Source organism: Gopherus evgoodei, unplaced genomic scaffold (genome assembly GCF_007399415.2).
Source record: "Gopherus evgoodei ecotype Sinaloan lineage unplaced genomic scaffold, rGopEvg1_v1.p scaffold_79_arrow_ctg1, whole genome shotgun sequence".
Classification (NCBI taxonomy): Eukaryota; Metazoa; Chordata; order Testudines; family Testudinidae; genus Gopherus; species Gopherus evgoodei.
Window position 1 is genome coordinate 191,274 of NW_022060100.1, and position 26,362 is coordinate 217,635.

The 26,362-nt window shown below is 47.4% G+C and overlaps 1 long non-coding RNA gene across 1 annotated transcript; it reads left to right on the forward strand.

Moving 5' to 3' along the window:
- Window positions 1–224: 224 nt before the first annotated feature.
- LOC115643948 lies at window positions 225–26,121 on the forward strand. The gene is made up of 4 exons (XR_003998406.1): window positions 225–313; window positions 1,360–1,476; window positions 19,160–19,248; window positions 26,083–26,121. It is a non-coding gene; the product is annotated as an uncharacterized LOC115643948 (long non-coding RNA).
- The last annotated feature ends 241 nt before the right edge of the window (window positions 26,122–26,362 follow it).

Sequence of the window (26,362 nt, forward strand, 5' to 3'; positions counted from 1 at the left end):
GTGGGGGGGGTGGTTATTACGTGGGGGTCACAAGCCCCCCCAGCTCTTCCGCTCCCCGGGAAAGGCGGGGGGGGTTCTAAGAGGCACCGGCTGGGAGAGGGGGCAGGATCAGGCTCCAGGGACCTCCCTTACCTGGGCAAGATAAAGCGGAAGCGCCCCCGGGGCAGACTGGGAGATGTAGTTCCTGACTCTCCCTGGACCGGAAGTGACGTTTGGTGGGAGAGAACAAGCCGGGTTGCCAGCGCGCGCGGGCCGTTGCTGGTCTGCCTGGCTCGCGCGGGGCCGTTGGAGCCTCTCCCGGGGCTGGAGAAGTGTTTGTGCCGTGGGGGCTCTGGGCATGCGCAGATCGGGACGGAGGAGAATCTCGCATTAACACCCCCCCGGGGCCAGGCGGAGGCTGGGGGGTGAGACCGGGCTGGGGGGCTGGGAAAGGGGCGGGTGGGAAATGTCTGTGCAGCCCGGACATGGCCGGGGGGGCGGGGGAGAAGAGCAGGTGACCCCCGAGGAGCAGGGAGAGAAAGGGGGGGGCTGAGATCCCCTCGGATTTACCGCTGCCCCCCCCCGTGGGGACCCCCCTCCTCTCCCGTCCTGCCCCCTTTCTCCCTAGAGAGCAACGAGCAGCACCCAGGGTGACCCCCCCTCCCCCAAACCCCTGAGAAGTTCCCTGTTCCCCTCCCCCCATTGTGCCCCATTTTCTCTGCCCTTCGCCAATGGCCAGTTCAGATCTCAGGTTTGGGGTGTTTCCCCCATTTTCACCTGCAGGGATTTGTCCTTGTGTGGGTGGGAAATGGTTCCCCCGAGTGATTTCTGAACTGGGCAGAGGGTTAATGGGCAGAGGCTGGGGGGGCCCTGAGACAGGGACACGGCTGGGCTGGGCTGGGGGGCTCCTCTCTGCTGGCAACAGGGCATGGGAAGGGCCAGGAAGGGGAGGGAGGAGCAAATGTCCCACATAGAGACGGCCTAGCCCCAGGTTTCCTAGACCAGCTACTCCTTCCCCCTCACATCACCTGCTTGTCACATTCCCAGACCCCATTGCCAGCCGCTGCCCACAGCCAGCGACCTTCTGACTCCAGCCCCACTCTTTTCCCCTGTGAAAAGACATCACCCAGGGCTCCCTCCTGGCCCTGTGAGTGTGAGGCAAGAAGAATCCATCCCATTCTGTTGTTGATTCAATATCCCTGTATAATCCCCTCCAATTTCTCCTCTTTTCTCTTGAACTGTTGAATGGTGACATAAAATCTCCCCATATGTTGATGCTTGTCCCTTATATTGGCAAATATTTAGTTTGTGCCCCATTTTCTCCTCAGTTCTGAAATACTGATATCAAATTCTCAAAAATCTTCCCACTTTTCTATCCAGTTGTCTGACTGAGATCAGGGCGCTTATCGTACTGAGCATGGCCCTGTTCTGCCAGGCGCTGCGGAGACCCTAACTGCGATCTGGGCCTAGTTCTGCCAGGCGCTGAAGAGACCCCAGGTGAGATCAGACCCCACATTATGCCAAGTAAAACTGAGACCCGGACTGAGATCATAACCCCCCTTGTGCCAGGCAGCGTATGACTGTGACCCAAACTGATGCGTTCATTGTGCTGGGCACTTTAGAGACCTTGACTGAGATCTGTGTCCCCGTTGGGACTGGCATTGCACTGACCCCGACCGAGATCAGGCTCCACCACTGTACTGGGCACTGCACAGACCCTGACAGAGATCCTGCCCCCAGATTTTGCCAGATGCTGCAGGGACCCCAAACAAAATCAGAGATCCTGTAATTCTGGGAGTTGCAGAATCCCCGACTGAGATCAGGCGAAGGGGCTGTTTAATTGCAGTGTAGATGTTTGGGCTCAGGCTGCAGCCAGGCAGTAGGACCCTGCAAGGTGGGAGGGTGCCAGACCTTGGGCTGCAGCCCCAGCCGGAACTTGGACACCACAATTAAACAGCCCCACAGCCTGAGCTGTTTGAGCCGAAGTCAGCGGGTGCAGGCCAGCCGCCGGTGTCTGCAGTGTGGACATGCCCACAGGGACAGAGAGGCCTTGCCCCAAAAAGCTCAAAGGCTAAATAGGCCAATGGTGGGAGGTGACTCTCCATTTTACAGATGGGGAAACTGAAGCTCAGAGAGCTGAAGTAATTTGCTCAAGTTTGCATGGAGAATCGGGCAAAACTGGGAACCGAACCCAGATTGTTTGAATTCTTGCCTCTCTCCTTAACCCCAAGCCCAGTGTGTGTGTGTACAGTGTTGTTTTGGCCTGTGTCTGCCTTGCATTGGCTTCCAAGGGAGACTGTGGAATTTCCTTCACTGGAGGTTTTTAAGACCAGGTTAGAAATTCACCAGTCTGGGAATGTCTAGGGATACTTGGTCCTGCCTCAGCACAGAGGGCTGGAGTAGATGACCTCTCAAGATCCCTTCCAAGCCTACATTGAAATAATTCTCTTTTGTGCTGTGTCCTGTTCTACGCTGAGCTGTTTTGCATGGTGCCATTTGGAACTGGGGTTGCACCATATTGTGTTGCATAGTTTTATGGTGCATTGTTTTGCTTCAGCTTGTTTAGTGCCTGTGTTGTGTTAGCTTGAGTTGAGCTCTTTACCACTGTGTACTTTGCCCTAGGCTGTGTTAGTTTGCATTGTGTTGCTTTCTTCTCCTTTTATTGTCATTTTATGCTGTGGAGTGTATTTTGTTGTTTTTCTGAATTGCCTGACATTATGTTGTGGTGTTCTTGTTTTTTTTTCTGTATAGTTTGGTTTTATACGTGTATATTTCATGGCATCCTAGAAAGGTAGAGCTGGACAGGACCTCAAGCTGTCATCAAGTCCAGTTCTCCCTACTGAGGCAGAGCCAAGTATACGTAGATTGTCTCTGACAGAGGTTTGTCCAACCTGTTCTTAAAAACTTCCAGGAAAAGAGACTCCACAGCTCCCCTTGTAAGACTATTCCAGAGCTGAACTGCCTTAGCTCTTGTGATACGCCCACAGATTTTAGTGGTGAGCAGCTGTGGAGAGAGAGGAGACCCCAGTGAGTGAGCAGCTGGGTAAAGTTGGGAGGAGAAACATTGATGTGTGCAAGGTCTGTGACAGAGCTAGAACTAGATCCCAGTTCTAATGCCGCCGTACTGCTGTTTTGGGCACTGAAGGTCTCTGCCACCCTGGTGTTTTAGGCACTGGTGCAGGCCCTTAGTACAGACAGAACTTACACTAGTGCACTCTGGCACTGGTGCACCATGTCCCTGTTTGAAGCTTTGAGGTTGGAGGGGGACAGTAATCTTACTGAGGCCTGGGTCTGGCTGACCAGTACAGCTTGTAAGGGAGGGGCAGCAGTGAGTGCCGGAGGTTTGAGCCAGGAGCACAGCCACGCAGAACTGGACACTGACTTCTCCTGACCCGTGACCCGCACCCCAGCTGTGTGCAGGGATTGCAGCTGAGCTGCCCTGCCAAGACCGCCTGTGCATCCATGGACAAACCACTTTTTCCTGCAGGCTAATACAATGGAGTCTGGGGACCTTTCCAAGCTGCAGGGGATGGCGCACTGGAGTTACTGGGGTCTGTTCCTGGCTCTGTCACTGACCTGCTTGGTGTTCTTGGGGAATGCACAGCTCCTCTCTGTTTTCCTCTTACTGATTGTGTACGTTAGGATTGTGATCTCTTTGGGGTAAGGATGGTCCCACTCTGTCTGAGCAGTGTTGGTCACAATGGGGGGGCTGATCTCAGAGTCTCTGCCATGAGCTGCACTTTGCAGTCCTGATCTCCTTCAGTGTCTGTGCAACACAGAGCACAGTTTATAGACTCACAGACTTTAAGGGCAGAAGGTAGAGGTGTATTTCAGATGAGGTCTCATCAGTGCCTTGTATAACAGTACTAAACCTCTCACGTGTCTACTGGAAATACCTCACCTGATGTATCCTAAGACTGCATTAACCTATTTCACGGCTGCATCACATTGGCAGCTCATAATTATCCTGTGAGCAACCAATACACCCAGGTCTTTCTCCTCCTCTGTCACTTCAATTGATAAATCCCCAGCTTATTGCAAAATTATGCACATGGAGACTAACAACTAGAATTTGTGCACTATTAATTTTCATCCCATTTCTATTACTCCAGCTTTCAAGGCCATGCAGATTTTCTTGTATGATTTTCCTGTCCTCCTCCATATTGGCAATCCCTCCCGGCTTTGTGTCCCCCTCTCACTTCTTGTGCCAAGATCACTAATAAAAGTGTTGAGTAAGATTGGTCCCAAGATTGACCTGAGGAACTCCACTAGTAACTCCCTCCAGCCTGACACCTCACCGTTCAATATGACTCCCCTTTAACCAATTCTTTATTGACCTTTCGGTTCTCATATTAATCCCCATCTTCTCCAATTTAACGAATAGTTTCCCATGTGGAACTGTATCAAAAACCTTACTGACATCCAGGTCAGGTTTCTGTGGCACAGTCTACCTTTTGTAACACCATGTTTTATTTATTTATAGTGCTGAAGGCTGGGAGGAAGTGTTAGCAATAGGCTGAGAATGACCATGTGGAGATAGGGGAGGGGATGCAGACAGTGGGGTGGTGGGGGGGATGTGGCATTGGAGGTGTATCTGGGAATGTGTTTTGTAGGAGTCCATGTCTCTGCTCCCAGTGGCTGTGGTGCCTTCCGTACCAAAGCAGCACATCAGCAGAGCAGATGCACACACCGTATTTCTGCCTGGAATACGCAGCGTTCACTGCCAGACGGGCTGGGCGATTTTTCAAGGACCCAGCTTGATATGCCTGGCTGGGGTGGGTTCAGTTGGGCTGGGGTCTTGGGCTCTGATAGTTTGCGATGTTCTTTTTTGCATAGTCAGTTCTTTCCATTTATTGTTTTACTCCCACCTATGCCCAATGTCACTCTCTTCTTAACTTTCTGTTATTTCACTTCCAGTTTTTAAATGGGATCTAAGAATTGCAATGCTGAATGAAAGATAAACAAACAGAAGCATTTGAATGTTGGCCCATAGCTGGTAGAACTATTCCTAGTGACGGTCGACTGTAATGGTGAAAGGACTCGTCAGTTGTTTGCTCTCTGAGCAACATGTCACCAGCCAGGGCTTGCAGTCGTTCAGGAGTGGTGCACTGGATTGTATTTAGGAATCTCAAAATAAAAGGTGAAGACGGCTGGTTCACAATATCCAATGAAATCTTGCAAACAATTATACAAATGGACCCTGCTGCTGCTATTAAAGCAACATGGTAATAATAGTGATTCAAAACTGACATTAAAATTCTGAGAGAAACACATTAGAAATGAACTGACACCTTCTTACCATTTCTTAATGCCTAAAATTTTGACACTCCCTCACACCTTCTTTTTTTAAAAGTGATGCCCAGCACATAGTCAAGTTAATGAATGAAAGCACATCCATCATTGACTGCTTTGTGTTGAATAAGCATCTGATTAAACACCTAATTAAAACTGTACCATTGTAAGTGGAAATGCATCAACTTAGCTTCAAGGTGTTCAGATGGTAATGAAAAGTTTCTAAATTAAATACATGGCAGAATGGTTAATGGAGCAAATACACTGAAATGCCTCTACCCAGTCCTGTTGACTTCTCTTAAACCTGCCATGAGTTCTGGCCTCTTGGTCAGCTTGGCTCCCAGTTTGACATCAGCTGTGCCCTCTCCCAGCCTAACCCATTTTTACTGAAATTCTTCATCCTCCTCATCCAGGCAGGGGGTTGGCGCTGCAGCCCCTAAGGTACCTGCATTAATCACAGTCTCTGGAACTGGGGCTATTTAGATTTCAAGGAACGATTTATCCGAGTTACTGACTCTGGGAGGTGGGAGAGAGGAGAAGCTGAGAGGGTGTTTGCTCGTAGGGCAACATTCAACACTGGTAGGCTCCATGTTACCTCATCCTCCACACTCTCCCATGGTTCTCTGATCATGTGTCAGTGTGTCACCTTCTCACCATAATGCCACTGGCCGCAGCAGGGCTCCCAGACAAGAGCTACATCACAAGAGGGTTACGGTACTGAGAGTAAAATACATCACAGAGAAGGTGTAATTATCCTGAAATGAAACATTCCAGTCTAGGAAGTGAAAGAATTCAAGTACTTCATTACTTAAATTATGCTTGAAATGATTAGATTTTTATGAATAAATTGCAGTAAATGTTTATTTCACTGCACACAGACAGATGAAACAACATTTGTATAGGTAATATACAGAAATGCTTCTGGATAAAGTGGAGTTTGGTTTAAGGATATTTACACTGTATATTTTGGGTGTGACATTGACAATTTCTCTTTGAACAGTTATATAATTTGGCTTTTGGAATCTCAGCAGTTACTATAATTAAATAATTGTTGTCTGATGACCCCCATAACTTCCCACAGCTCTGAACTTTGAAAGTGTAAACATTGAAAAAAGGGCTTAAAAATAAATATCGCTATCTATTGCAATTAAAAGAAAGAAAATAGACAAAATGAATTTTGTCAAACCCACTTAACCGCAGTTGCAATATGGTAGGGGATTGAAATTCACAACTAAGGCACCAACCTTAATTCTGCCCTGTAGTGACACCAGACAATCACCGTAGGGCTACGAATTAGGCATTTTAATGTATAAAGTTCCAGGTTACAAATCGGTATGATCTAAAGACACATGAGATCTTTCCTCAGGATATCATCGTCACTGGGTTATTTCTCTTATGGGTAATTCCCAGAAATGAACAGATTATTAACATTTTGTCAGTTATGAAGTGGCCATTTCAGATTTCAGGGGAGTGCCTGTTATTTTGCACTAGGGGCCAGGTCCTTGGGGAGACGGAACCTTGGTTTCATTTGAACTTCTCCATGCTCAGCAGCTTCTGGAATTTGGTTCAAAGTATTTACATGTTTCCCTGCCCTGTTGTTAAAAGTGCTGCTTTAGAAAGTGGGGAAGGGCAGGAACTGACTGCAGGATCAGTCACCCAGAGTGAAATTCACTTCACTGGATAAATTCCTAGTTGCTGAGCTCTGCAGAGGGGTGAGGAGGTGAATTCCATCCCCCATTCTTGAACATGGACCCCCCTCCAATTCTCACCCTGAGCTCAGACACTACCCCAACCTTCCCCTGCAATGATGCACCCATTTGATGCTGCCAGAGCCATCTGCCATGGGAGCTAGAGAGGACAGAGGCCCAGCTCCAGAACTGCTCCTCCTTCCCACAGCCCCCAAGCTGTGCTAGAGTTGCTCTGACTTTCCAATCTGCAGATGGGTCCAGCTGTACCCAACCCGTGCACCCACCACACCCAAACTGTCACAACAAACCTCCCAGGATTGGGAAAGACCATCTGAGGTTGTCTGCAGTCTCCCTTTGCTGCTGTGAGGGGAATGGGGTGGTTCCTCACATAGGATCCAAAAATACCCAGGGGCAGAAGGGAAATGTAGTTTCTTCCAAGGGTTTGAAATGTTTGGTTTCGAGTCCTGAGCTCTATTTTCCTGTTTGTCTCCTTCTGCCACTTTCAGATCTCTTGGAGAGACAAGATGGGTGAGGTAATTTTTTTAGAACCAATTAAAAATACCTTTTTGCTATCCTGGAACCAACATGGGTACAACAACTTTCCCCTTTGTACCCCCTCCCCATCTCACCTCCCCCTCAGCTGAAACTCTCCCATGAGATAGGAAAATAAGGGTTCAGTCCTGTCACTCGATTGGGTCTTGCCAGCACTAACAGGAGTGCAAGCCTGTGTGCATTAATGACAGCAGCAGCTCTGGGACTCGACACATAGGGAGAAGAGATAGGAGTGAGCAGGTTATGTTTGTGCCAGCTGTGAGTTACTCATGTGGGAATTCTGCACCATTGCGTATGCACAGAATTCACATCCAGCGCAGAATTTCTTTTTTTGGCTTGAAGATGATACATTCTGCCTGAGATGTGCTACAGTTCTGCCTTTCACCCACCAGAGGCCCCTGTGGCACCAGAACAAGCAGCATTCAGCTGGGTTCATCTTGGTGGTAATTTGTTGCCCCGAGCTCTACCCCAAATGGGAAGAGAGTTAGTGGGTGCTACTTGGGAGAGTCCTGAGACACGGCTGCCTCGGGGGGTGGGGACAGGGTGGTCATTCTCAACTCACAAGAGGGTGTGGAAAGGGCACAGGAGGAGCAAGTGTCCCCTATGGAGACTGCCCAGCCCCCGGTTATCCAGTCCCAGATGCTTCTTCCCCCACCACACCCCAAACCTCTTCACCCCTCCATCCATCAGTTGCCAGTCTTCCCTCGCTGCTAGCCCTTCCTGACTGGCAGAGACCCTCTAAGCCAATAGTGTGTCAGGGCTCAACTTTCTGGCTGAGTCCTCCGGGCATTTTCTTCCTCTCTTGGGGTACCATACCACAGGGGCCCCACAAATCTACATTGCTTAGGCTTTGGCTTCGGCCCTGGGTGGTGGGTCTCAGGACCCTGGACTTCAGCCCCGTGCGCTGGGACTTAAGTTTTCTGCCCTCGACCTCAGTGAGTCTAATGCTGGCCTTGCTTGGCGCCCGCCCTGAAACCTGATAGTGGCCCCTGGCCAGCCGAGGTCCCCTGATTGAGAACCACTGCCTTAGCCCACGAATCACAGCAATGTTCAGGTTACTGCCAGTCATAGAATCATAGAATATCAGGATTGGAAGGAAGCTCAGGAGGTCATCTAGTCCAACCCCCTGCTCAAAGCAGGACCAATCATCCCAGCCAGGGTTTTGTCAAGCCTGTCCTTGTCCCAAAGGACCAGTCACTTACTGAGGTTAATTCAATCTTAGATCTCACAACAAAGACAATACTTGTAGCCAGTCCTGTAATAACCTGTATTAAGACTTATTTAAAAGGAAAGGAGAGTTGTTTACGAAGTTAAAGCAGGTAATCCTAAAGTTGCAGATAAATTACAGTCTTAAATTTCAAAAGGTAGTCGAAGCTTCTATAATAAGCAAGCCCTATATCTTCCTTAGGACTAACCCCGGCAAATCAGCTGGGAATCTCTTATGCCTAGAAACTTTGCCCTCCCCCCCCCCGCCACCCCCGAGTCCAAGCAGCATACAGATAATAAGTTCCTTCTGTATGGGTTTTTTTATCCCTTTCCTGCCATGTACTCTGAGCTGCAGACTCTGCTAATGGGAAGTCAAGAGCACAACAACAGTCTTTTGTCATCTCTAATATCGCAGAATACTCTATCTTGTGTTGATGGACCTTTCCTGCCAGGCAGGGTGTAATGCATTTGGTTGCCAATCAGCTCTTCACCTAGGTAAAGTCTCTCTCCTGTCTGCTGATTTACAAAGCCACAGAGGCTCACAATGCAACTAGTCAGATATTAACCCAGGCAGCAACTCACAAGCATTCAATAAAGTGTAAACACATTCTTATAGTCCTAATACCTGTTTTAACAGTACTAACACAGGTGAGTCAGACTGATTCCACTGTGTTTGTCCCTGTTCAGTGAAGGGGCTTTTGCAAGAGCTAACCTCTCATCTGCCAGTGTCACAGGCAGGATGGGCAGGAATGGTGTCTCTAGCCTCTGTTTGCCAGAAGCTGGGAATGGTTGACGGAGTAGATCATTTGATGGTTACCTGTTCTGTTCATTCCCTCTGTCGGAGAAAAACGCAGTTCTTGCTTTTTGTTTGGGTGCAGCAAAATCAAATACTTTATTATTTCTCAAGCAATTGCAATAGAGGAAGGGAGTGTCCTAGGACACAGGGTTGCCCCAGTCCCGGACAGGTCTCTCAACAGGTAAACAATTACAGCAAGCACTTATACCTTTGTTACAGACAGTAACAAGCAATAATACAGACAATAATGAGCAATAGCTGTATTTTGTTTATACATAGGCTATTCTGCTATCTTATTTTTCTCACTTCTAGGCGCCAGTCTATGTATTTGATTATCAGTGCAAGGTCGTGATAACTTCTCACACAGTTCTTTCCTACTCGCCTCACACTACCCTCGCTTCTACAAGTCTCATGTCATTAGGGTTACAGCTGGTCTAACTCTTGCTAACAGACTGACATGCATTAAGATCCCCTACAAATCCTTGTCAATTCTTTCCCTTCTTCCACACTCCCCCCCTTTTGTACTTCCAGTACAATAGATATTCTCAAATCTCTATTTGCATTAAGCCAGTGATTTCTGATTCTACATCAGATGTTTCAACCTTAGGGGTTTTCATTGGATATAATGGCAATTCATGCTTAGTATGGACATGAAAGATATTTCTATTATTATGTCTTTTACAACAACAATAACATAATCCTAGACTAACTAACAGCAATGTAAGCAATATTATTCCCATAGCAATAATATGATGAGGTTGTTGTGCAGTTTTGGTTACAAAGCACAATGCATCATACTTAGTACACAAAGTAGACACTCTATAAGCTGTATGAAAGGCATTCTTTTCAGCTTGATATATATTTTGAAGCATGTGAATTTGCCCTTATATTTCAGAGATTCTTTGAACCTCTGGTACCAATGAAAGCAAATTTTGAAATCGATCAGGTACTAAGCTGGTCCAATTAAAGGGTATCTGAAAACTAAAGGCTACTTGCAAAATTCTATCTGCAGGCCAATGAACAATATGATTGCCTGCAGTGGTAATGAGATTAACATGTATATCTTGCAATGTGGTGGTTTTAACATACACACAGCTATCATGAGCTTGAAAAAGTAGGTGTCCTGTCAGGATAGTTCTTTGTCTTCTACCCTCCCAGTAAACGTTATCACGAACAGTGACAACTTCCCCTGGCTTCAGTTTATGGATACACTGAAGCTGTAGGGGTTGTAACAGCCAAAATGTCCATTGACTCCCTATTCCTATCCAAAATATCAGGTTTTATTCTAGGGGCACTGACTATAAATCAGTACGGTTTACCAGGTGGTCTAATTTCCCAGATGTCTCGGTGAAGAATCCAGTCCCACATGCATCCTCCCATGGAGCCATCAGGATTCGGTATGTGGGAGCCCACACCTCCCTAACCGGTCCAAATGCTTGGAAGGAGCACTGTGAATGTCCACACTTCCACTCAGAAAGTGTCCAAGTATGTCTCCGTGACCACAGATCAGATGGTACTCCTGATGTGTCTGTAAGGGCAGTGGGCCAAGTCTGGTGCTCAAGATCACTCCAAAGGGCCATTAGCTGGTCATTCAGGAAATCCTGACTTTCCAAACATGCTAGATCTCACTGCAATGCCTTCCCAGCCTCAGTGATATTCAATACCATCTGTCTCAATAACTTCTGGGTCATAGAACTAAGGGTGGAAATGACATGTAACTCACCAACTCCAGCCTGTACTTGGGTTAGCTGAGCCTCAGAGATAAGGCTGGTGATCTTTTCTAGTTGGTCCAATTACTCATCATGTTCTTGGCTTTTAAGAATATTCCGAATGGTTGCTGCACTATTGGCCCCATCCCATAGGGATCTGGTCAAATCCCTCTTGTTCCAGAGGAAATAACCCAGGTCCTCTGTTGCGCTAATCTAATGGCAGCCCGTTGTGAGCAATTTGGGTATGTAGAGATGATCTGGAAAGTGGATATGGGCAATGTAAATTTGACAGTCCCTAGTGTTGTATTAATCATAGTCCATTGATATCCTAATACATCTCTCTTTGTTGTAGAGCTACACCACATCTGTTGGTTATATACCTTTATATATTTCTGGGAGGCATTAATGTTAATAGCATAAGAGGGTATGTATTGCAATAAGGTACAGGTTACATTATCAGTCACTGGAATGATTTCAATACAGGTCAAATTTCCAGTGGCAGAACAAACTCTTTGGGTATTTGTTTGATTATTCATTAATTGGGTAACCAAATAACAATAAGGGCTTCTTTCATGTAACACAGTACAAATTCCAGGAATAGCCATCATATCTACTTCACTATGGAACCCATCAATTTCAATGACAGATTCTTGGGGTTCATTTGTAATGATATCCTAGATTTCTGTTTCCACTGATTCATTTATTTTCCACTCATTTTATTCACTTATATGGGATATCCTGAACTTTAAAAATATTTTTCTTTTTTTTCCAAACAATCTTCAAATAAATCACTAAAATGTGAAGGCCTTGGCCATTGGTTTTCTCAAATATATGGCATTGTCTGTATTTGGATGTATTACAGGGGTAATATTGTAATGGAGGGGATGGCAGAGGCAGTGGCAACAAAGTGCCTTTGGTACTTGTCATTTAAAATCCAATTAGAGAGAGCAATATATGCTGAAGTATTTATCCAAAACACAGGACACAGCCTATAGAATAAACCCCCAAATCCAATCAATACCACATTCCCATGCAAGGTCCCCCAAATTTCTTCCTGCCAGTGTATAATTCTTCGTTTCTTCAGCAGGATCAGTTCTTAATTACTTTCTAGTCAGGAATTCCTGGACTTTGGCAATTTCAGTGGAGTGAGTGTTCCTTCTTTTTTCCCGAAACAGTCGTGGTTCAGCATCCTACAGGGGAGAGGTTACCAGCACATCAGCCTGTAATGGTTTTGATTCTTGCAGAAAAATCCAAAGGCACAGTAGGTCTGTCAGTGGACAAGGGAGAGGTTACTAGCACTTCACCTTGTCCTTTTTCCCTGCTGTTCAGAAGACACAGAAGGAGAAATAGGCTAATCATCAGTAGGAGAATTCTCCCGAGGTGGAGGGGTCTTTTTGAAGTGAGTGTCATGGGTCCAAGCAGTCAGTCTTTGGCACTTCACAGCAGTGTTGGTACTCAGCAGGACTTAATAAGGGCCTTTCCATCAGGGAGCCAAAGCAGTCTTTCATTGGTGGACCTTTCCATAGATCCAGTCTCCTGGTTCCAAGGAGTGGCCGGGCTGCTAGGGCCTTTGGGAAGCACTTCTTTACCTGTGAGGAAAGAAACCTAACACATTTCATTAGCGCCTGGCAGTGTTTTGCAGTTCTCATAGCTGCTTGGGCACATTCAAGCCCCCCCTTTTCTTGGTTGTCAGCCAAGTCTTAACTGTGAGCACTTCCACTCACTGTCCTTGAATGGGGCCAGTGTCTTTCTTTAGCCTGAGCTTGCTAGCTATTTTTCCCAGTTAATTCATTTTGTTCTTTTTCCTTCTCCCCTTATTGGCCTTTTTTTAACCTATAAAGGAAACTTCCAGTCTTTACTCTTACACCTTTTTCCCAACAATGAACACACAAACATTGCCATTATACAGTACATTAGTCTTCTTATTCAGTGTATGCCACATATACCCTTCCACTAAAATAACCTTATTACAGAGCTTTGGAGCAAGAGGCCAGGACAAGCACACCCACTCTGAGGAGTTCACTCAATACAACCTCTAGTCCAATAGCTTTCCACCTTCTCCAGCCCTCTGGCTAGAACTCTGAGGTAGCCAGAAGGATCCCTTGTACAATATGGGGAGTGGGTTAACTTTTCATGTCCTTGCTTCCAAAGACTGTTGGTATGCAAATTTTAATAACAATTTTCAATTAAAGATTTGACCGATAAAGTTTCTTTTCTTACTTAAGGAAATGTATTAGACTTTAGTAGATCACATTTTCCTGATTTATCCAAACACTTTATATTCCAAGTTGAATAAAACAAGTATCTGCATTCCAATCCAACCCCTCTGCCTGAGTCCAAACCAGACCATCCCATGAAAACACTAAACACAACAATTCTGCCCACCAGACAAACACCACAAGACAGACATAGAACACAAAACATAATTCCTATTGTGCCAGTAAATGCATGATCCGTTGAATGCTGTTTAGCTGGTATCAGTTTTCTCTGATTATCTGAAAGACAAAAAACAGTGGTCTACCCTCCTGGGCAGTCAATCATTGCTTAAATATACAAATACCTTTGCTGACTTCAGGCAAAACAGAAGAATTACCCCATAATTTCTTCTATTTGTTTCATAGGCATCCCAGGTTTCAGTGGCTTCTACCTGATCAATTGGATAATTTACATTAATACAGATGCTTTCTGGCTTGCTTTTGGATCCAAAGCTATCCACAGCGTAAAGATTCTTACCTTAAAAGGGACATAATTAACTTTACCAGAATTTATTTACAAACATTTTAAAGACACCAAGAGCCTTCCTCTTTAGCATTCCTTTCTGAACGCTGGGTAAAGACCATTTATTTAACATATAATCCAAAGGACTATCCTTAGAGGGTTTCTGCTGAGACCCACCCATCCCCTTTTGTGGCACTCAAAGAGAGAATTAAACAGAAAGGAGGGAATAATGGTCTAATCCAAAAAACTCCAAGCCAGCAATCTCTGCTTACACTGACTGCTACAGGGGACGGAACAGAAGAATCTTAATACAACCTCAGGGCTTCTTCGCCAGCTATGGCTTCCACCCTGAGGAATTACGAACAAAAAGCTCAGTTCCGCCACACACCAACACCCAAAGGTATAAGACAGAAATACAGTAACCAGGTAACCAGAATATAACCAGAACCCTATTATTTCCTTATCCTATTAGGGCTCACCTTTAATCATACAGTTCTTAACATATAACACCAACAGTACCAAGCAAAGCAAACATAAAATAACAAGGGTAAAACAAATAGATGGTGTAAATTCTGCAGGACTCCCCCCCTTCTCAATTACTCACCAAACTCTGACAAATTTCTGTTACCAATCTATCCCTCGTGTCAGGTGATCAGGTTGACACTGCAGGATGTTGGGGAAGATAAAGAAAACACACCATATGGCTGAATTTTAAAGCTTCATTAATAAAATAATAAAACAACAATGGAGAGTGTTGGGAACGCTCCCACATCACTCAGGAAAAACATTAATGCCCCAGACCCTAGGCCATTTTCATACTCACACATGTCCAGATTGGCCACGTCTGCGTATAACGGTCAGAGAAGGGGGAGAGGTAGACGGGAGATTATCCTGTATACAGCTTGCCCAGAATTTCCAGCATGCTTCCGCTCTTAGGAGGGCTGTTCTCTTACACCCTGGAATCTCCAGCGGCGTCTCTTTCAGAGATTCCAGTCCAGGTCGGCTGCCTGTGGCTTCTTCAGTGTCACCAAGCCACACCGGCTCCGGGGTCACAAAGGCAGACTGTTGGATCTCACTGGACAGTTAACCTTTGCAGATGTAATCTGAGTTCTGTAATTTGTATTGCCTTTGGTTTGCCTCTGTCTATATTTTCTTTTTTCACAGCCAGCTGGGGCCGAAAGCAGTTTTTCTTTGTACTTAGCATAGTCTGCGTTGATTCTTGACCTTGAACGCAGAGGAACTTTCTCTTTATCTCTGGGCCAAGCTGAATTTCAAATTAACCTGTTCCTTTCCTCAATAGACAAATTGCTCACATTGTCAGAGGCTTTTTGGTGATTAAAAGCTCCTCTTAGATGTATGATCTTATCTAGATTGAAGGTACCTTCCAGTGGGCACTCTTTAGATGGATTTTCACTCTTGTAAAGATTCCAATTCTCTAAATACCTGCAGGTTGTTGGACCATAATGTACAGACATGAAATAAGATGGGATACCCTTATGGAGTGAGGTGGAATGTATAGACTGTCCCCCACCCGTTTTCCACACACACACACAGGGAGGATGCCCTGTCCATGCTAGCGGCACATAAACTAAGGATCTCTCCCTATAGGGTACTCACACAGGAGAGGCTAACGAGGATGGCCACGACCCTCCTACACCTCCCTTCAGCAAAGAGCATCGGCTAGTCTCTGGGAGACGGTGCTGCTTACTCTGATTGCATCCAGTGAGATGATCAGACTGTTAGTAGCCCACATGGAAAGGAAAGGGGGAGGGAAGATGGGTACACCCGCTCCTAGACCCAGATAGTTTCCTCACTGGACGATGCCAGGCCGAGTCAGCCCACCATGGGTCGGATCTCCTAAAGATCCACTAGTTGCCGAACTTGCATTAGAGTAGTCCTAGTCACGAGCTTTCGCTTCACAGGGTATTCTGGGCGTCTTCCGGTAACAGTCACTTATAGTGGTGTATATACACACACACCAAGGCCTTTATTCCAAATACCACGATGCATCTGTACCTTATGTCCGGACCTAATACCATGAGGCGGTATAACAACCCCTCTTTAGGCGGTAAAAACCCCTCAGCACTGGTGCATACCTAATGCATTTCCCTCTGCATTACCTTGTTGGCCAACCCAGCAGTTTCCCAGTACTGCTAAACTAAACCTTATTGGGGCTTTTCCCCAAATATCATTCTGCATCTGATCTTGCTACACAGTCAATAAGTTCAGATGGCGTGAGCCCAACAGAGACAGACATCCGTACAGACAGTCCTCCTCCGACACCCCAATAGAGATTTCAAAAGGTCCCATACCTCTCTTGTGGCTCCATGGGATTCGAAGGGGAACGATCCATAGCAGCCGTCTGTGGGTCCGTGGGCGTTGCCATCCCGGACGAGCCCCCAAATTGTCGGAGAAAAACTCAGTTCTCACTTTTTCTTTGGGTGCAGCAGATTCAGATACGTTATTATTTCTCAACCAACTGCAATAGAGGGAGGGAGTGTCCTAGGAGATAGGGTCGCCCCAGTCCCGGACAGGGCTCTCAACAGGTAAACAATTACAGCAAGCATTTATACCTTTGTTACAGACAATAACAAGCAATAAGACAGGCTATAATGAGCAACAGCTGCATTTTGTTTATACATAGGCTATTCTGCTCTCTTATTTTTCTCACTTTCTGGGCATCAATCTATGTATTTGATTTTCAGTGCAAGGTCATGCTAACTTCTAACACAGTTCTTTTCTCCTTGCCACACACCATCCTCGCTTCTACAAGTCTCACGTCATTAGGGTTACAGCTGGCCTAACTCTTGCTAACAGACTGACATGCATTAAGATCCTCTACAAATCCTTGTCAATTCTTTCCCTTCTTCCACAGGGCTCTGCCCCTCCCTTCAAAAGAACATAAAAATGGCCATACTGAGTCAGACCAATGGTCCATCCAACCCCACATCCTATCTGCCAACAGTGGCCAATGCCAGGTGCCCCAGAGGGAGTGAACCTAACAGGTAATGATCAAGTGATCACTCTCCTGCCCTCCATCTCCACCCTCTTGACAAACAGAAGCTAGGGATACCATTTCTTACCCATCCTGGCTAATAGCCATTCATGGACTTAACCTCTATTAATTTATCTTCAAAAGGAACAAGGAGTACTTGTGGCACCTTAGAGATTAACAAATTTATTTGAGCATAAGCTTTCGTGGGCTAAAACCCACTTCATTGGATACATACAGTGGAAAATAGAGTATGAAGATATATATATGCACAGAGAACATAAAAAAATGGGTGTTGCCATACACACTATAATGAGAGTGATCAGTTAAGGTGAGCTATTAGCAGGAGAAAAAACCTTTTGTAGTAATAATCAGGATGGCCCATTTCCAACTGTTGACAGGAAGGTGTGAGTAGCAGTAGGGGGGAACAAATAAACATAAAGAAATAGTTTTACTTTGTGTAATGACCCATCCACTCCTAGTCTTTATTCAAGCCTAATTTCATGGTGTCCAGTTTGCAAATTAATTCCAATTCAGCAGTCTCTCGTGGGAGCCTGTTTTTGAAGGTTTTTTTTGTTGTAATAATGTAACTTTGAAATCTGTAAATGAGTGACCAGGGATATTGAAGTGTTCTCCATCTCATTTTTGAATGTTACAATTCTTGATATCTGCTTTGTGTCCATTTATTCTTTTACATAGAAACTGTCCAGTTTGGCCAATGTACATGGCAGAGGGGCATTGCTGGCACATGATGGCATATATCACATTGGTAGATGTGCATGTGAACAAACCTCTGATAGCGTGACTGATGTGATGAGGTCCTATGATGGTGTCCCTTGAATAGATATGTGGACAGAGTTGGCAATGGGCTTTGTTGAAGGATGGGTTCCTGGGTTAGTGTTTTTGTTGTGTGGTTGCTGGTAAGTATTTACTTCAAGTTGTGGGGCTGTCTGTAAGCAAGGACTGGCCTGTCTCCCAACTTCTGTGATAGTGAGAGATCGTCCTTCAGGATAGGTTGTAGATCCTTGATGATGCGCTGGAGAGGATTTAGTTGGGGACTGAAAGTGATGATTAGTAGCATTCTGTAACTTTCTTTGTTGGGCCTGTCTTGTAGTAGGTGACTTCTGGGTACTCTTCTGGCTCTGTTAATCTGTTTCTTCACTTCAGCACGTGGATATTGTAGTTGTAAGAATGCTTGATAGAAATCTTGTAGGTGTTGGTCTCTGTCTGAGGGGTTGGAGCAAATGCTGTATCTTAGAGCTTGGCTGTAGACAACAGATTGTGTGGTGTGGTCTGGGTGAAAACTGGAGGCATGTAGGTAAGTGTAATGGTCAGTAGGTTTCCAGTATAGGATGATGTTTATGTCACCATCACTTATTAGCACTGTAGTGTCCAGGAAGTGAATCTCTTGTGTGGACTGGTCCAGACTGAGGTTGATGGTGGTATGGAAATTGTTGAAATCATAGTGCAATTCTTCAAGGGCTTCTTTTCCATGGGACCAGATGATGAAGATGTCATCGGTGTAGCACAAGTCGAGTAGGGACGTTAGGAAACGAGAGCTGAGGAAGTGTTGTTCTAAGTCAGCCATGAAAATATTGGCATACTGCGGGGCTACGCGAGTACTCATAGCAGTGTCGCTGACTTGAAGGGATACCTTGTCCCCGAATGTGAAATAGTTGTGGGTGAAGACAGAGTCCCAAAGTTCAGCTCCAGGTATGCCATGACATTATCGGGGATACTGTTCCTTATGGCTTGTAGTCCATCTTTGTGTGGAATGTTGATGTAGAGGGCTTCTACCGCCATAGTGGCCAGGATGGTGTTTTCTGCAGGATCACCAATGGCTTATAGGTGCTGGTTGGGGGAGCCCACAGACATGGCTGCCTCTGGGGGGGAGATGGGGTGGCTGATCTCTGCCATAAACCAGACATGGCTGAACAGAGAGAAAGGGGGGAGCCAGTGTCCCTATGGAGCCTGCCCAGCCCCTTTGCTTCTGCTCCTTTCTAGCATTTTGTTCAGAGATTTTGTTACTGGGGAGGCTGAAAAATCTCCCTGTGGGCTTAGCCTGGCAGGAGGGGCAGGTCTCCCCTGCAATAAAGAGATGGAGCATGTTCCCAGCATGGCAGAATCTAGGCTGTGTCTGTGCAGGGAAAGATCCTGGGGAAATCGTGATGTGACATGAAGTAAAGCCTGTTCTGAGACCTCCACATTTCCCTTCTGGCCCTGCCAGGCTGCAGGATGTCGTCCATGTTTCGCTCCAGCTCATCCCATCCTCCCATGGGACAGGGAAGGGAAACGACTGCAGAAGAGCCAGTTCAGGTAGGGATTATCGGTGGAGGGGGCTGGTGGGTTCCTGCTGGAGGGGAGGGACAGCAAATATACAGGAGGTGGGAGGTTTGGGCAGTCTGGTTTGGAGGTTGGAGTTTGCCAAAAAATTCCCAGGGTGGAGAATAGGGGGAGGCCAGGGTGTGGCAAACCTCTTGGGACTGGTTTAATATGCAGCTTCCATTCTAGGACCAGACCCATGAGGTTAGAGGGTGGAAATGCTCCAATTTGTGGGACAGGAAACACCCCCCCTAGGTGGGGCTAAGAAAATGGACCAGACTCCCAGGGCTGGAGCCCAACCTGATTAACCAGCGACTGCTGTAATTTGTGAGGGGGCACCCACCAGTGAGGCTTTTTCTTTCTAAGGCCCCTAACGTGCTATAAAAACTCCACTGCCCTGCATATGCCTGATTCTCTGCATATAAAAGCCAGGGCTGGCATCTGAGGTGGCAACCAGGGCAATTGCCTGCGGCCCCATGTGACAGCCCCCCCGCAAAGCTAATTGTTCAAGCTTTGGCTTCAGCCCCTGGTGGCAGGGCTCATGGCCCCATGCTTCGGCCCCAGGCAGTGAGGTTTGGGCTTTCTGCCCTGGGCCCAAGCGAGTCTAACACGGGCCCTGCTTGGAGGACCTCCTGAAACCTGCTCGCAGCCCCCCAGAGGTCCAGGGACCTCTAGTTGAGAGCCACGGCCTTAGGGGATGTGCCCCTCCCCCATACCCAACTCCAGGGCTGGCCTTAGAGAAAATGGCGGCTTGGGTGAACTTGTATTTTGGTGCCCCCCATCGCCCTGGCCCTCACAGGCTCCCCACCATCACATCCAGACCCCGATGCCTCCCTCTAGTGCTTAATTTGTATTGAAAGAGGTGCCAGAGCTCAGCCCTGGCATAAATTCAGCACTGGCAGGGCAGCCTCCCAGCGGCGGCTGCTGGCCGAGCGCCCAGCTCTGAAGGCAATGCCACCGCCAGCAGCAGTGCAGAAGTGAGGGTGGCCTGGTGTGTGGGGTATTGTGCAGCCTTTTATTGTATGTAAAGTGCAGTTTGTAATGCAGCATTGCACCGCCGCGGGGTTGGCTCTGGTGGGGACAGTGTCAAGCTTCACAGAGTGAAAGTCGCCTCTGCTACTTGCTTCAAATGTACAGTCTCTAGGAGCACACACAGAGCAAGGGTAGTGACCACACAGACATTCACAAGTACAAGGTCTGGTCAGTTTTACAAGTTTTATTAAAGTTACAGTTAAGGCTAGGAATACCCAGGCATGTAGACCAGGGGTCGGCAACCTTTCAGAAGCAATGTGCCGAGTCTTCATGTATTCACTCTCATTTAAGGTTTGGCGTGCCGGTCATACATTTTAATGTTTTTTAGAAGGTTTCTCTCTATAACTCTATATATTATATAACTAAACTGGTGTTGTATTGTAAAATAAACAGGGTTTTCAAAAATGTTTAAGAAGCTTCATTTAAAATGAAATTAAAATGTTGATCTTATGCTGCTGGCCCGCTCAGCCCGCTGCTGGTCTGGGGTTCTGTTCACCTAGGCCGGCAGCGGCCTGAGCGAGGCCCGCGGCCGGGACCCCGGCTGGCAAGCGTCCGTCAGCCAGAAACCCAGACCGGCAGCGGGCTGTGCGGGGCTGGCGGCCAGGACCCAGAGGGCTGGGGGCAGAGGGCTGGAGTCAGGGCTGGGGGTTGGGTAAGTGAGGAGGTGTAGGTGTCAGGACAGAGGGGGCGCTGAGTATGGGTGGGGGGTGCCAGAGTCAGGGCTAGGCTTGCGGGTTGAGGGGGTGAGGGGATGAAGGAGTCAAGCAGAGGGCTGGGTATGTATGAGGAAGGTACAGGGCTTGGGGCAGGGGCCTGGGGAGGGTGCGGGGCTCAGGGCAGAGGGCGTGGTGTGTGTGGGAGGGGTCACAACTCAGGGGAGAGTGCTGGGTGACTGCCCCCCTAACAACTCTCAACCCCGCTGCTCCTTGTCCCCTGAGCATCCCCTCCTGGGACCCCACCCCCTATCTAAGCCTCCCTGTTCCTTGTCCCCAGACTGGACTCTACCTCCTACCTGTCCCCTGACTGCCCGAACTCTTATCCACAGCCCTGTCCCCAGCCCAGACCCCCGGGACTCCCATGCCTATCCATCCACTCCCTGCCCCCTGACAGGACCCCCAGAACTCCCAATCCATCCAGCCCCCCAACTCCCTGCCTGCCCTAACCCCTTTCCACACCCCTGCCTCCTGACAGGACCCCCAGAACTCCCAACTCATACAACTCTCCCACTCCTTGTCCCCTGACCACCCCCTTCAGAGACCCCCCCACCCTAACTTCCCCCCCCAGGACCCTCCTTGCTCCCAGTCCCCTGACCCCTATCCACCCCCTGCCCCCTCACAAACCCTGGGACTCCCATGCCCCATCTGACCCCCCCATCCAACCCACCCTGCTCCCTGTTCCCTAACTGCCCCCACCCCTTACCCAACCCCCCAGCTCTGGACCCCTTACCATGAGGCTCCACACAGAGCTGGATACGCTGCTCCGTGGGAGCACACAATCCCACCCCTCCGGTTGAGCGGGGAGCATGTCTGCCCCCCTGCAGAGCCAAACGCTGCCCTCGGGAGCGCACAGCCCCAAGCCCCAGAGCGCTGTGCGCAGTGGCAGGGCTCCAGGGGAGGGGAGAAGGCAGGAGAGGGGCAGGCAGCTTGCTGCGCTCGGCCCCGAAGCGCAGAACCCACGGCTTCCCGTGCCGGGAGAGTGGGGCCATTTGCCCACCCCGTGCGCACGGCTATGCTTCTGCTCCCTGCCTCCGTGGGGGAAGTGGAGACAGAGGAGAGCGCGCCGGGCTGGGCAGGATTTTTAGTGGCATGCTGGAGTCCTGGCAGGCTCCAGTGTGCCATTAAAAATTGGCTCGCGTGCTGTCTTTGGCACACGTGCCATAGGTTGCTGACCCCTGATATAGACATTCTATAAAGACCTGTGCAAAAGTTACAACTCTGCTTCTACTCACATCCTGAACAATAGTATTAGGGTCTGATGTGTCTCTCGTGGAATGATCATCAGTGGAGGGATGGTTCCGTAGGGAGCTCAATTTTCCTGCTCTGGGCACCCCCTTTTTATAATATGGTTCTGATTATACCTCATTAGCATTCACGCACCACCTGTATGCTGTGGTTAAAGGCACCTGTTTCCAAATGTGCCTTACATAATTTTTTTATTTAAAATTAATCTTCTGGCTAATTGTTCACCCTGTTACCACTTGGTACCTCTTCTCCCATCATCTTAGGGCATCAGGTTATTTCTCTGCCATTTACTTCTGTCAGCGTTTCTTAGCTCCAAGGCCTAAAATAGCAAAGCTAAAATCTTGCAGGTCTCAGCCTACAGGCCTTGTGTTTCAACCCTATTTACTTAGATACCGAGTACATGATTATTCTTGCTACATACCGATCGATCGATTCCCTATTTAGCATACAGTGATTCTGTATGACATAACGTGTTAGTTATTTATAACACCACGCAGTAAATGAACAGTAAACTAAAATCACTGGCTGCCGTTCCCACCCTTACTCCTACACTGCTGCTGTGGCTTGTGGTGCCCGGCGCTCTGCCTGCAGCTCATGACGGGCTTTGTGCTCTCACACGGGGGCTGCATCTTGCTAGAGCCTCAGATACCCTGCCGCTCTGTGGCTGCTCCTGGCTCACCAGGGGCCATTTCAGATTTTGTGGTGAGGGGCAACTTTAATTGTGATCTCAGGGGCTACTGAGGCACCTGAAAACTGTAGCGTTTTTTACAGAAAATAATTTAGAAATTCACTGATGAGCAGTGTATCTCATTGTTATGTAAAGAATGATAAATATATACTGACTCCAATTACAGCCACATATTAAATTTAAGAGTAAATTTAGAACAATCAGGAGATAACACAGCAAGATATTCCCATCCCAAACCTTGAGGTATCAGTTCTGGAGCTTTAATGCAAGTATCAGAAACACATGTTTGATACTTTGCACCCTCTCTTTAGCAGAGATAAATAAATATAGAGAAAGGAAGCAGATTTTACTGAACAGACACACACTGTGTTACTGCCGCCATCTCCTCTATTTTAGTCAATTGTTTTTCACTCCACTGAAAACATATTTACTTAATTTACATATGTGATTAAGGTTTTTTCTCTTTTATTAAGAACGGGAATTTATTTTCTAGTTATTTTGGCATTTATGTTTACTGATCACAATCATGTATGTGACACTAACATTTGACTCCATCTTTGCTATTACTATCGTACTTGGAACTGCATTTATTTTCATAGGAATTTTAAGTTACTTTCCAGATTTAACTGTACCATGAAGTTTGGGGGAGACAGGTCCCTGCTCCTCCCCCACTTCCTGCCATTCACTCTGACTCTCAGCCAGCCAGTAAAACAGAAGGTTTATTAGATGACAGGAACACAGTCCAAACCAGAGCTTGTAGGTACAGACAACAGGACCCCTTGGTCAGGTCCATCTTGGGGTAGGGGGTAGGGAACCAGACTCAGTTCCCCAGCCAACTCCAAACTGAAAAATCCCCTTCAGCCGTCTCTTCCAGCCACACCCCCGGCTCCTCATAGACTCATAGACTCTAGGACTGGAAGGGACCTCGAGAGGTCATCGAGTCCAGTCCCCTGCCCTCATGGCAGGACCAAATACTGTCTAAACCATCCCTAATAGACATTTATCTAACCTACTCTTAAATATCTCCAGCGATGGAGATTCTACAACTTCCCTAGGCAATCTATTCCAGTGTTTAACTACCCTGACAGTTAGGAACTTTTTCCTAATGTCCAACCTAAATCTCCCTTGCTGCAGTTTAAGCCCATTGCTTCTTGTTCTATCATTGGAGGCTAAGGTGAACAAGTTTTCTCCCTCCTCCTGATGACACCCTTTTAGATACCTGAAAACTGATATCAGGTCCCCTCTCAGTCTTCTCTTTTCCAAACTAAATAAACCCAATTCCTTCAGCCTTCCTTCATAGGTCATGTTCTCAAGACCTTTAATCATTCTTGTTGCTCTTCTCTGGACCCTCTCCAATTTCTCCACATCTTTCTTGAAATGCGGTGCCCAGAACTGGACACAATACTCCAGTTGAGGCCTAACCAGCGCAGAGTAAAGCGGAAGAATGACTTCTCGTGTCTTGTTTACAACACACCTGTTAATGCATCCCAGAATCATGTTTGCTTTTTTTGCAACAGTATCACACTGTTCACTCATATTAAGCTTGTGGTCCACTATGACCCCTAGATCTCTTTCTGCCATACTCCTTCCTAGACAGTCTCTTCCCATTCTGTATGTGTGAAACTGATTGTTCCTTCATAAGTGGAGCACTTTGCATTTATCTTTATTGAACTTCATCCTGTTTACCTCAGACCATTTCTCCAATTTGTCCAGATCATTTTGAATTTTGACCCTGTCCTCCAGAGCAGTTGCAATCCCTCCCAGTTTGGTATCGTCCGCAAACTTAATAACTTTGGTATCCTCCTCCAGCCTTTGTCCAATTTCCATTGCAGAAGGTGTCACGTGGTCTCATCACCCCCTTGGGCTCAGGTTACATGCTCAGCTATTGTCCCTCAAGTGACGTCACACCCTGGTATCCTATCCCCAATGCAGACAGTCCCAGTAAAACTCCCCCGCAACTTCCCCAGGTCAGTCCTCCCCACTCCCTGCTTCATCACAGACTAAAAATACAATCTGAAGATAAGTGATCTTCATCTGCACAGTGTCGGAAGTTTTGAGTTTAGCTAATTTTTTTCAATCAAGCCCTGCTAAGGTAAGTACAAGCAAAATGTACAGTCTGTTGTTTGCTAGTAGCATTTTAAATAATGAATGACAAAGCACAATACAGTAATAACAGTAATAATGATAATTACTGCAGCCAGGACAGGTGAGGCATTTTAGAACTCGTTACTCAAAGAACTGAATTTAAGCACAGGACAGAAATAAAATGATGAAATGCACAGACCAGTTAAAAAGCTAAACTAAGAGCACTGTCATCCTGACCGAATGTGAAAGAATAAAATTACAGAGACTATATGTACTTTGTGCATTTTGACAGGAAGTAAAAAGAAGTAATAACAGTAATTGAAGTGTCTGTTGTGGGGTGTGTGTGTGTGTTGGGGGAGTGTGAGACACAGCCTGCTGTCACCACCAGCACAGCGGCACTCACTAGTCTGAAGGCTCGTTCACACAGCAGCAGGGGCCAGCAGCTCCCACTCCTGACCCAGAGGCAGCAGCACAGAATCTTATCCCCCTACCTCAGCTCAGCTCAGCAGATACTGGGCACAGAGGCAGCAGGGTGAGGCCACCCCGACATCAGCAACCCCGCCTGCGCAGCACACAGGAGGCTCCTGGGAGCAGCTTGGCAGGGGCAGCTCCAACTGGCAGGAGGGGGCAGGGCTGCAGGAACAGTTGTAGGGCAGACAGCTGAAGAAAAGTGGGGAGAGGAGAGACAGGACACTCCTGCTGAAGGAACCCCCTCAGCAAGGCCCCCCTGCACCGTCATGTAGTCTGCTCCCCACTAAGTCTGGCCCTGTCCAGCTCTTCACAATGAGAACAGCGTTGGGCTCCCTGCCAGCAAACTCTCCCTGCACCCTGCTAGGGCCTCCATCTCCTGTATCTGTCTGTGGCTAGTAGGGGGGTGATGGATCTGCTGGGAGAGACAAGGGGCTCTCGCTTCGTCCCCTCACCCTGGCGTTTCCTGGCTGCTCTGAGCGGGTTGCGGGTGGGACTCTGACTGTGAGCCACCCAGAGCTTCCATTTGATTGGCTCCTCTCCCCCATGAGTGTGGGGCACCAGGTGCTGAGTGTTGGACTCTTGCTCTTTCAGGGGCCGGTGACCTTCAAGGAGGTGGCTGTGTATTCCCCCAGAGAAGAAGGGGCTCTGCTGCACCCCACTCAGAGAGCCCTGTACAGGCATGTCATGCAGGAGAACTATGAGACGGTGATCTCGCTGGGTAAGGAGTCCTGTCCCCTGGGTTATTAGAAGCTGTGGGGTCTCTGAAGAACCTGAGTAGTAATAACTTTATACCTTTATTCATCATCCAAGTTTTGACCAGTTTCCTTGCCCTCCTTTTTTTGCCTTATCTCCCACCCACTAGAATAATTTT